The sequence below is a fragment of the Cebus imitator genome, unplaced genomic scaffold, assembly GCF_001604975.1.
Source record: "Cebus imitator isolate Cc_AM_T3 unplaced genomic scaffold, Cebus_imitator-1.0 Scaffold420, whole genome shotgun sequence".
Classification (NCBI taxonomy): Eukaryota; Metazoa; Chordata; class Mammalia; order Primates; family Cebidae; genus Cebus; species Cebus imitator.
Genome location: NW_016107735.1, coordinates 1,915,288 through 1,926,415, shown reverse-complemented (window position 1 = coordinate 1,926,415; position 11,128 = coordinate 1,915,288). Strand labels below are relative to the sequence as shown.

The 11,128-nt window shown below is 44.9% G+C and overlaps 1 protein-coding gene across 1 annotated transcript in view; it reads right to left on the bottom strand.

Moving 5' to 3' along the window:
• Window positions 1-5,819, bottom strand: part of LSM10 (LSM10, U7 small nuclear RNA associated) — a 15,355-nt gene extending 9,536 nt beyond the window's left edge. Inside the window, exon 1 of the mRNA XM_017509779.2 lies at window positions 5,793-5,819. The gene's annotated coding sequence lies outside the window, so the exon portion shown is untranslated. The remainder of the gene's footprint in view (window positions 1-5,792) is intronic.
• Between the last annotated feature and the right edge of the window lie 5,309 nt (window positions 5,820-11,128).

The window sequence follows — 11,128 nt, the reverse complement described above, 5'->3', positions numbered from 1 at the left end:
AAAAAAAAAAAAAAAAAAGCTTCTTTCATTCCTTCACTCTCTCATTCATTGATTTCCATATCTCTGAGGAAGGTTCCCTTTTTTTTTTAAATCAGCAATCACATTTGGGCTCTTCTTATCCTAAAAATAAAATGGTCTTTCTCCGTCATGCAATCTACTGTTTTCTTATTTTCCACAGTCAAACTTCTCCAAGGCCCTTATGCCAGCCATTCCTCAAGTATGACCACTTTTCCAGCTCTCTATGTCAAACTGGATTTGCTTCTCTTCTTTTAAATATCCGGTCTTCATAGAGACTGTCAAAAGTTGCCAGTGCTGACTATATTGTGAGTTTTTGTGACTGAGTATTGGGATTTTTCAGTGAGCAAGAATTGTGCCTTGGTTAAACCACATTGGTGATGATACTGCTACTCACATAAATTTAAAATTTATGTCAGTGAGTTTATGTTAGTGAGTGTATGTGTGTGTGTGTGTGTGTATATATATATGTAGATATAAATATATATTTATATAATTTTTTTTGAGACAGAGTCTTGCTCTGTCACCCAGGCTGGAGTCAGTGGTGTGATCTTGGCTTACTGCAACCTGCATCTCCTAGGTTCAACTGATTCTTCTGCCTCAGTCCCCCAAGTAGCAGGTATTATAGGTGTGCACCACCATACCTGGCTAGTTTTTGTATTTTTAGTAAAGATAGGGCTTTACCGTGTTGGCCAGGCTGGTCTTGAACTCCTGACCTCAGGTGATCTACCTGCCTCAGCCTCCCAAAGTGCAGGGATTACAAGTATGAGCCATTGCACCTGGCCTATATTTTATATACAGATATATAAATGTTTGTTAGTGAGTCTATATCTTTTATGTATATACAAATGTATGTTAGTGAGTTTATATATTTTATATATATACAAATTTGTTAGAGTTTATATATTTTATAAATATAAATTTGTGAGTTTATATAGTTTTTATATATACATTATGTTAGTGAGTTAATATATTTTATGTATATACAAATGTTAGTAAGTTTGTATATTGTATATATCAATTTATGTTAGTGAGTTTATATATTTATATATATAAATTTATTAGACCACTGCAGATGCAAGAAAAACATATCCTTGTGCTTTCCGTCTGTCTAATTGTGGCAGCTGAGATTGAATAGAGGAATACAGGGTAAAATATAAAATATAAAAATATAAAAAATTATTAGTGAGTTTATATATTTTATATACATACAAATTTATGTTAGTGAATTTATTTTTTATTTTATTTTTATTTTTGAGATGGAGTTTTGCTCTTGTTGCCCAGGCTGGAGTGTGTGGCACAATCTCGGCTCACCTCAACATCCGCCTCCCAAGTTCGAGTGATTTTCCTGCCTCAGCCTCCCGAGTAGCTGGGATTACAGTCATGCGCCACCGTGCCCGGCTAATTTTGTATTTTTAGCAGAGACGGGGTTTCTCCATGTTGGTCAGGCTGGTCTCAAACTCCCGATCTCAGGTGATCCGCCTGCCTTGGCCTCCCAAAGTGCTGGGATTATAGGCTTGAGCCACCATGCCCAGCCGTGTTAGTAAGTTTATATAATTTATATATATAAATGTATATTAGTGAGTTTATATAATTTGTATATATAAAGGTATGTTAGTGAGTTTATATATTTTTATTTTAATTTCCAATATGACAGATTATATATATAACCTTACATAAACAAAAGCTGTCAATCATTTTGAAGCCTATGTAGAGCTTCTGAGACCAGGAAGTTTGAGAACTGCTGCTGTATAGTGAGGCTTCCACTCTCTCACACCAATGACTCTGCTTACTGGAACCTGGCTTCCACTCCCAAGACCCCACTCACTTTTTCAGCAAAGGTTGCTAATGATATCCTTTTTCCTAAAACCCATATCCCCCCTCATAGTCCTCCCTCCGGCATCCCCCACAGTTGCTCGATGATTCTGATCACCCTCCTCCTTGGTATTTGTTTTTTTTTGGGCATTGTGTCACTGATCTTCACTCATTTCTCTAATTGCTTCTTTTCCATTTCTCTCTCTCTGTCTCTCTAAGCCCACTTCATTCCCCTGTCCCCTAACGTGCATCCTTCCTCTGAGGCTGTATTTCCTCTACCTGAGCATAGCTGTCTCGAGCTGTCTCCTCCCATGCTACTGAGTCCGAGTCGGTGCCCCAGCTCACACTGCTCTCTAGATCTTCCTTTTTCCATGTCTGACATTGCTTATTCCCCAGAGGCCTTTCTTACTGCTACTCAAAACGCAGTAGATCTGTGAGAAAAATTCATCAGGTCTCTTCCAAATCAGCTCCTGCTCTGAGTTTTTCCATTTCTGCAGTTGCTACCACCATTTTTCAGCTACCTAGGTTGGGTACCTTGAGTAACCTTGATAACTTCTTTAATTTTTTTCTTCATTTTTTTTTCCTTTTTGAGACAAGGTGTCGTTTAGTCACCCAGGCTGGAGTGCAGGGCCACGATCTCGGCTCACTGCAACCTCTATCTCCGAGGCTCAAGTGATCCTTCCACCTCAGCCTCCTGAGTAGCTGGGACTACAGGTGCGTGCCACCATGCCTGGCTTTTTTTTTTTTTACCACATCTCAAACTTCTGAGCTCAAGTGATCCTCCCGCCTCAGCCTCCCAAAGTGTTGAGATTACAGGCGTGAGCCACCTCGCCCAGCTGATAACGTCTATAATTTATTGATTCCCTTACACCTGTCATAATTACTGGCCCTGCAAATTCTCTGAAGTATTTCTGCCATCATTTACTTACCTCTTTTTTTTTTTCTAGAGACAGGGTCTTGCTCTGCTGTACACCCCAGAATACAGTGGGGTGATCATAGCTCCCTACCACCTCCAACTCCTGGGCTCAAATGATCCTCCCTCCTCAGCCTCCTGAGTAGCTGGTACTATAAGTGCACACCATCATGCCTGGCTAATTTTTTAGACATTTTTTTAGAGACGGTGTCTCACTAGGTTGCCCAGCCTCGTCTCAAACTTCTGGCCTTAAGAGATCCTCCTGCCTTGGCTTCTCAAAGTGCTAGGACTATAAGTGTAAGCCACTATACCTGGCCTCCTTTTCATTCTGACTCCCTCCATCCCAGTCGATACTCTCTCCCATTTAATTTATTGTAAGATGGAGTTTTGCTCTTGTTGCCCAGGCTGGAGTGCAATGGAATGATCTCGGCTCACCACAACCTCTGCCTCCTGGGTTCAAGCGATTCTCCTGCCTCAGACTCCTGAGTAGCTGGAATTACAGGCATGTGCCACCATGCCTGGCTTATTTATTTATTTATTTATTTATTTATTTTGAGACAGAGTCTCTCTCTGTCACCAGCTGGAGTGCAGTGGCATGATCTGATCTCAGCTCACTGCAACTTCCAACTCCCTGGTTCTCCTGCCTTAGACTTCCGAGTATCTGGGATTACAGGCACACGCTACCACACCCAGATAATTTTTGTATTTTTAGTAGAGATGGGGTTTCACCATGTTGACCAGGCTGGTCTTGATCTCCTGATCTCATGATCCACCTGCCTTGGTCTCCCAAAGTGCTGAGATTACAGGCGAGAGCCAAAGCACCCGGCCTAATTTTGTACTGTTTAGTAGAGATGGGGTTCCTCCATTTTGGTCAAGCTGTTCTCGAACTCTTGACGTCAGATGATCCACCCGCCCCTGCTGTGGCCTCCCAAAGTGCTGGGATTACAGGTGTGAGCCACCACACCTGGCCTTAATTTATTATCAAACCGTCTCACTGGTCTTTGTGTTGCTTAAAATTTTTTGCCAATAGAATCAAAATGCAGTTCTGATCTTACCATTTACCTGCTAAGAACGCTTTCAATTTGCTAGCAGAATAGATTCCAATGCTGACGTTTAAGTAAGCCCTCCATGATTTGATTTGATCTTCTAGCTGAGTCTCTATGAGGTTCTCTGCCCAAACTTTCCCAAAGTGTGGTAGGAGAACGAGTTTCCTCAACACTATCTGGAATGCTTGCTAACCCAACCCCAGACCTACGGAATGGGAAGTAGGGACTAGGCATTGGCACATCTAACAATGTACACTCAAATTTAAAACCCACTGGCCTACCCTCTAGTCAGACTCAACCACTCAGAAATCCACAAAGGAATCCTACACTCTCGCCTCTGCCTTTGCTACCTGAGCTGGGAGCGATGTCTCTCTTCTGACCCCTATAGCATATTGCTCACACCTTTCCTAGTTTGCTTGTTGCATGCAGATTCACCATAGTTGTTTACATAATTTTTTTTTTTTTTTGAGACAGGGTCTTACTGTCACCCAGGCTGAACTGCAGTGGTGTGATCACAGTTCATTGCAGCCTCAACCTCTCAGGCTCAAGCAATACTTCCATCTCGCAGCTACTTGGGAGGCTGAGGCAGGAGAATCGCTTGAACCTGGGGGTGGCAGAGGTTGCGGTGAGCGGAGATCTCGCCATTGCACTCCAGCCTGGGCAACAAGAGCAAAACTCCATCTCAAAAAAAAAAAAAAAAAAAATAGCCAATTTGTCGGGCATCCCAGCAACTCAGGAGGCTGAGGTGAGAGGTTCACTTGATTGAGCCCAGGAGCTCGAGGCTGCTGTGAGCCGAGACTGCAGCACCGCACTATAGCCTGGTCCACATAGTAAGACTCTGTCTCAAAAAAAAAAAAAAAAAAAATTAACACTGGGTATCCAAAAAGATTGTTAGTAATAAGAGGGGCGGAGTTGGGTTGCTGCCTGTGGAGGAGATCTCACTATTGTCTACTCAGCAACTGAACTCCTTCCTTATGTTTGGGGAAATCTGACCTTCTATAGACTTCAGTGGGGGAATTTCATCACAAGATGGTTTAAAGGTCAGATATTGTCTTTGATTCTTGTCCGATATGATGTGAGCTTGTGACATAAATTCAAGCATTATCAGAGTCTACATCTGGAGCAAGTGGAACAAACCAGCAGGAACTGTTTAGGCTCTGTCCTGGTGTCTGCGTCATCCAGAGCCCCAGTCCCGATGGTAGTGCCAGTGCTGGAATTCTTTCCTCCGCTGCCTACCCTACTTTGGTTCCTGGACATTTTCTGACGGTTCTCCCGTCTTCCTGACAACTCTTTGAGTTGCCCGATGTCCTTTCAGTAAATCCCCTTTCTATTTAAACAGCAATAATTGGTTTCAGTTTTTTGTAGCCAAAACCCTAAGTAGTATGGGGTGCACTTGAAATGAGTTCATTCCAGGAGCCTTGAATTTCTCTCTTCTCTCTCTCTTTTTGTTTTTGTTTTTTGAGACAGAGCCTCTCTCTGTCACCCAGGCTACAGTGCAGTAGCGTGATCTTGGCTCACTACAACCTCCGCCTCCCAGGTTCAAGTGATTCTCCTGCCTCAGCCTCACAAGTAGCTTGGATTACAGGATGTGTCACCACATCCAGCTAATCTTTGTATTTTTAGTAGAGATGGGGTTTCACCATGTTGGCCAGGCTGGTCTCAATCTCGTGACCTCAGGTGATCCTCCCACCTCTGCCTCTCAAAGTACTGGGATTACAGGCAAGAGCCACCGTGCCCAGGCTTTCTGTTCTCTCTTTTTTTTTTTTTTTTTTTGAGATGGAGTCTCGTTCTGTCACCCAGGCTGGAGTGCAGTGACACGATCTCGGCTCACTACAACCTCTGCCTCCGGGATTCAGGCAATTCTCTGCCTCAGCCTTCTGAGTAGCTGGGATTACAGGTACCCGCCACCACTCCTAGATAATTTTTTAATATTTTTAATAGAGATGGGGTTTCACCGTCTTGGCCAGGCTGGTCTTGAACTCCTGATCTCATGGTCCACCTGCCTCAGCCTCCCAAAGTGCTGGAATTACAGGCGTAAGGCACTACGTCCAGCTTTTTTTTTTTTTTTTTTGAGACAGTGCCTCACTCTGTTGCCTAGGCTGGAGTGCAGTGGTGTGATCTTGGCTCACTGCAACTTCTGCCCCCAGTTTCAAGTGATTCTCTTGCCTCAGCCTCCTGAGTAGCTGGGATTACAGGTGCCTCCCACCCTGCCCGGCTAATTTTTGTGTCAGTAGAGACAGGGTTTTGTCATCTTGGCCAGGCTGGTCTTGAACTCCTGACCTCATGATCTACCCACCTCGGCCTCCCAAAGTGCTGGGATTACAGGCATGAGCCACCCGCCCAGCCTCTCTGTTCTCTTTAGGTAAGCTCTGTTGTGGTTCTATTTCCAATTATCAGAGGATCACAAAATCCTGAGAGTTAGGGTGGATTCCCAGGTCACCTGCTCCAATTTACCACCCAGTGCCACCATACCCTTTATGACAGTCTGTGCTGCTCCCTTAACCTCTATCTGAACCACTCCAGTGACAGCAACTCACTTCTTTGCCAGCTGATCTACTTCATAGTCAGGAAGCTTTTGGTAACTTCTACCCATGTGCTCCCAGTTTTTTTAAAACCATTTTTTAAAAATTTTTATTGGATTTACAAAAATGTCTGTCCAATTACGACAATAAAATGGGAAACCACAATTACAGTTTACAAACGGTAGCATAAAAAAAAACACATACCCATTAGGAATTATACCAAACCCTTTCCTTTTTATTCATTCAGAAGGGAATCCAATGCACAAATGTCAAATATGAGCATCGTCTTTTTGTTTGTTCTTAGAAGGGAGAAAGACACCTAGACACTTATTCTGGCAGCTGCTTCTAGTTCTTTTCTATGATTGTCCTATTTTGAATTATATTTAATTTAAAAAATTTCTTCATGCCTTTTTTTTTTTTTTTGAGACGGAGTCTCACTCTATCATCCAGGCTGCATTGCAGTGGTGCAATCTTGGCTCACTGCAACCTTCACCTCCTCCTGGGTTCAAGTGATCCTCCTGCCTCAGCCTCCTGAGTAGCTGCGGCAACAGGTGTGTGCCAAGACACCCGGCTAATTTTTGTGTTTTCAGTAGAGATAGGGTTTCACCAGGTTCACCAGGCTGGTCTTGAGCTCCTGACCTCAGGTGACCTGCCTGCCTCAGCCTCCCAAAGTGCTGGGATTACAGGCATAAGCCTCCATGCCCGGCCTCTTCATGCCTTTTGAAAGTGAAGTAAATGCATTAAATCAATGAAAATGACTGCATTTTCAGACACTGGGGTGTGAGGTGATGTGGACCATCCAGGGAAAGAGCCTGCAGCACAGGTGGGCGTGGGGATGATAGCACAGAGGTAATGGTTGAAGGTAGTGACATCTTTGAAAAATAAGTGATGCAGAAGAACTTGCAAAAAGGGTGTAAACCAAGCTCTGCTGGGTGCATCAGACATTGGGATCAGCAATGGGATGAGAGTAAGGAATAGGCTGAGTGAGAGTGAGAGGTAAGGGGAAGGAGTGGGGAAAACAGCCAGGGATGAAATAATGATCCTCTGCCATTGACGTGGCTATTTTGACAGACTTTATAAAACGACTGCACTGGCCGGGCACGGTGGCTCAAGCCTGTAATCCCAGCACTTTGGGAGGCCGAGGCGGGTGGATCAAGAGGTCAAGAGATCGAGACCATCCTGGTCAACATGGTGAAACCCCGTCTCTACTAAAAATACATTAGCTGGGCATGGTGGCGCGTGCCTGTAATCCCAGCTACTCAGGAGGCTGAGGCAGGAGAATTGCCTGAACCCAGGAGGCGGAGGTTGCGGTGAGCCGAGATCGCGCCATTGCACTCCAGCCTGGGTAACAAGAGTGAGACTCTGTCAAAAAAAAAAAAAAAAAACGACTGCACTGAACGCTGTATCCACACAGAGCGGTCCTCAATCAGAAGGCACTGAGGAAAAGAGAGGATGTATGGTCAGAAAGTGATGTGATTAGAGCCACCAAGGTGAACGACTGAGAGGGTTTTAGGAAGAAAAGGGTGTTTAGCAGGGCCAAGAGCTTTCCAAAAGCCAAGGAGCCAGGCGTGGTGACTCATGCCTGTAATCCCAGCACTTTGGGAGGCCTAGGCGGGAGGATCAGTTAAGCCCAGGAGTTTGGAGGCTCCATGAGCTACGATTGTGCCATTGCACTCCAGCCTGGGCAACAGAGCGAGACGCTGTTTCAAAAACAAAACAAAAAACCAAAAAGCCAAGGAACCTAAGGCCAATTTGCGCTGACTTCCGAGAACTGAATCAAAACAAAACCCCACCTCTCCACGACCAAGTAAGGGAAGGATTAGAAGTCACTCCCTTTTCTCCCCACCTTTCCACTGCCTCACAGATAAAAAATGGAAAGTACCTCTAATTGGTCCCCTCCCACAACCAATCAGACTGATTGAGATGCGATGAGAAATGGCTGTTGGATCTATTATTAGCAATGTTGGCACCTGAGGACCTGAGGGTTGGGAGCTGTGTGGTACAGTGCTGGCCCCATGGCCAAGAAGCTGGTGAGTACATGGCCTACAAGCTGGTGAGGAACAGAGGAGAATGACAACAATGAAGATGGAGAGAAGCGGCCCCTGAGAAGCAGGGGCTGAAGGAGTAGCTGTGTTACTGGTTGAGGGTCTTGACTATGAGTGGTCCAGGTTCTTGGCATTTTGAACAAAGAACTGGACAAAATGCACAAAGAAAGCAACAAGAGAATGAAGCAAAAGATTTAACAAAAGCACAAGAGTACACTCTACAGAGTGGGAGTAGGCTTTAACAAGCAGCTGAAGAGCCTTGGTTACAGAATTTTCTAGGGTTTAAATACCCTTTAGAGGTTTCCCACTGGTTACTTGGTTACACCCTATGTAAATGAAAACCTGGCCCACGACCAGTCTGATTGGTTGTGGGAGGGGACCAGTTAGAGGTACTTTCCATTTTTTCTCTGTGAGGCAGTGGAAAGGCGAGGTTGTAAAGGGAGTGGCTTCTGATCCTTTCCTTACTTGGGCATGGAGAGGTGGGGTTTTGTTTTGATTCAGTTCTCGGAAGTCAGTGCAAGTTGGCCTTAGGTTCCTGCCTCTAGACCCTGTTGTCCTGCCTCAGCTGGGCACGTTTGTACAGGAGAGCCTCAGTAACCACTCAGATAAACACCTGAAGCCAAATATACTTGAAGTTGAGAGGAGAGATGAAGGGCACATGAAATATTAATTAATATAAAACAAATAGCCAGGCAAGGTGGCTCACACCTGTAATCCCAGCACTTTGGGAGGCTGAGGCGGGCGGATCACAAGGTCAGAAGATCGAGACCATCCTGGCTAACTCAGTGAAACACCATCTCTACTAAAAAAAAAAAAAAAAAAGAAAAAATTAGCCGGGTGTGGTGGCACGCGCCTGTAGTCCCAACTACTCAGGAGGCTGAGGCAGGAGAATTGTTTGAATCCAGGAGGTGGAGGTTGCAGTGAGCCAAGAGCGCACCACTGCACTCCATCCCAGGCTACAGAGCAAGACTCAGTCTAAAAAAGAAAAAAAAATTGTTATAAGGTTGGGCATGGTGGCTCATGCCTGTAATCCCAGCATTTTGGGAGGCTGAGGCAGAAGAATTGCTTGAGCCAGGAGTTTGAGATCAGCCTGGGCAACATAGTGAGACCTTGTCTCTACAAAAAAATAAATAAATTAGCCAGGTGTGATGGCACATGCCTGTCTGTAAACCCGGTTATTTGGGAGGCTGAAGTGGGAGGATCGCTTGAGGAGGTCGAGGCTGCAGTGAGCCATGATTGTGCCATTACACTCCAGCCTGGGTGACAGAATGAGACCCCATTTCAAAAATAAATTCAATAGAAATTGTTAGCTACTTATTGGGACTACAGGTGAAATGGGCCCATGGACCATTCTTTTGGATAAATATCGACATTGATCCTTCTGCTGCTAAAGCTTGAAACTTGTATTTGTTTTGTCTAAGTTCCTTTCTCAGGAAAGGACTTTCAGGCCTCTCAAACATAGGATCAGAGAACTGAAATAGGTCAGAACCTTCCCATTTATCTGTCACCCAGTCAGGTCCCCCTGAATGGTAGCCAGATTGCTTAAAAGAGACTAAAACCAAAGGCATTTTTTGTACATCTGATGCAACAGGTGTTTTAACAGATGGGGGCACCAGATGCCCTCTTGCCCCTCCCTCGTTCTTACTTTCTTACACATTGTTACATTTGTTCCCTGCTATGGACACTCCTAGTTTCAATCAGGGAGATGGATTTGAGACTGAGCCCCCATCTCCTCTGCAGCACCCGATTAACGCCTTCTTCCTTGGCAATACTTGTCTCAGTGATTGGCTTTCTGTACAGAGAGCAGCAGGACCTAGGCCAAATGCCTGGTATTTCGGGAACAATGGGATGACCTTCTTAGAATTCAGAGATAAATACATTCTCTTCCTTTTTTCTTCCTCCTTCACTCTTGATTTTTATTACTTCTTCTGGGAGCCATTAACGTCCTCTGGTTTTTGGCTTTTCTACAGTGTTGTCTTACTTAATCAACAGGACATTCTAACATGCTAAGAACAAGAGTGGGATGGTTTGAAACTTAGTTGAGGACAGTCTCAGAAGAGCTGAAAGAGAGCAGATATACCCCAAAGCAGGGGGTGGAAGGCAGCCTGGGTAAGACTCCCATTCTCAGGTCCCACCTGGGGCAGAGCCTAGGAAGCGATAAACTTAGGAGCTCATCAGGGCAAGCTGAGTTTGAGTTCTTTTTCTTTTTTACAGATAAGAGAACTGAGGCATGGTGAGGGTTAGTGGTCCAAGATGACATGGTGAACTGGGGGCAGGAATGGGGCCAGAGTGCAGTGTTGTGATTCTGACCATATGCCTTTCCCTGAAGTTCACTGGACATTGGTGGATGCCACTCTTATGCCGCTTTGCCATAATTTTAAACGAAGCCATGTGTTTTTAGTACTTTATCCACGTTTTAGGCAGAATATAAGCATTTTTTAGAATTTATTTACTTTTATTTTTTGTAGATGGGGTTTCACCATGTTGGTCAGGCTGGTCTTGAACTCCCGACCTCAGGTGATCCGCCCGCCTTGGCCTCCAAAGTGCTTGGATTACAGGCGTGAGCCACCACGCGCAGCCCAATTTTTTTATTTTTGAGATGGAGTCTTGCTCTATCACCCAGGCTGCATTGCAGTGGCCTGATCTCGGCTCACTGCAACCTCCGTCTCGGCTCACTGCAACCTCCGTCTCCCGGATTCAAGCGATTCTCCTGGCTTAGCCTCCCAAGTAGCTGGGACTACAGGTGCAGGCCACCATGCCCAGCTAATTTTT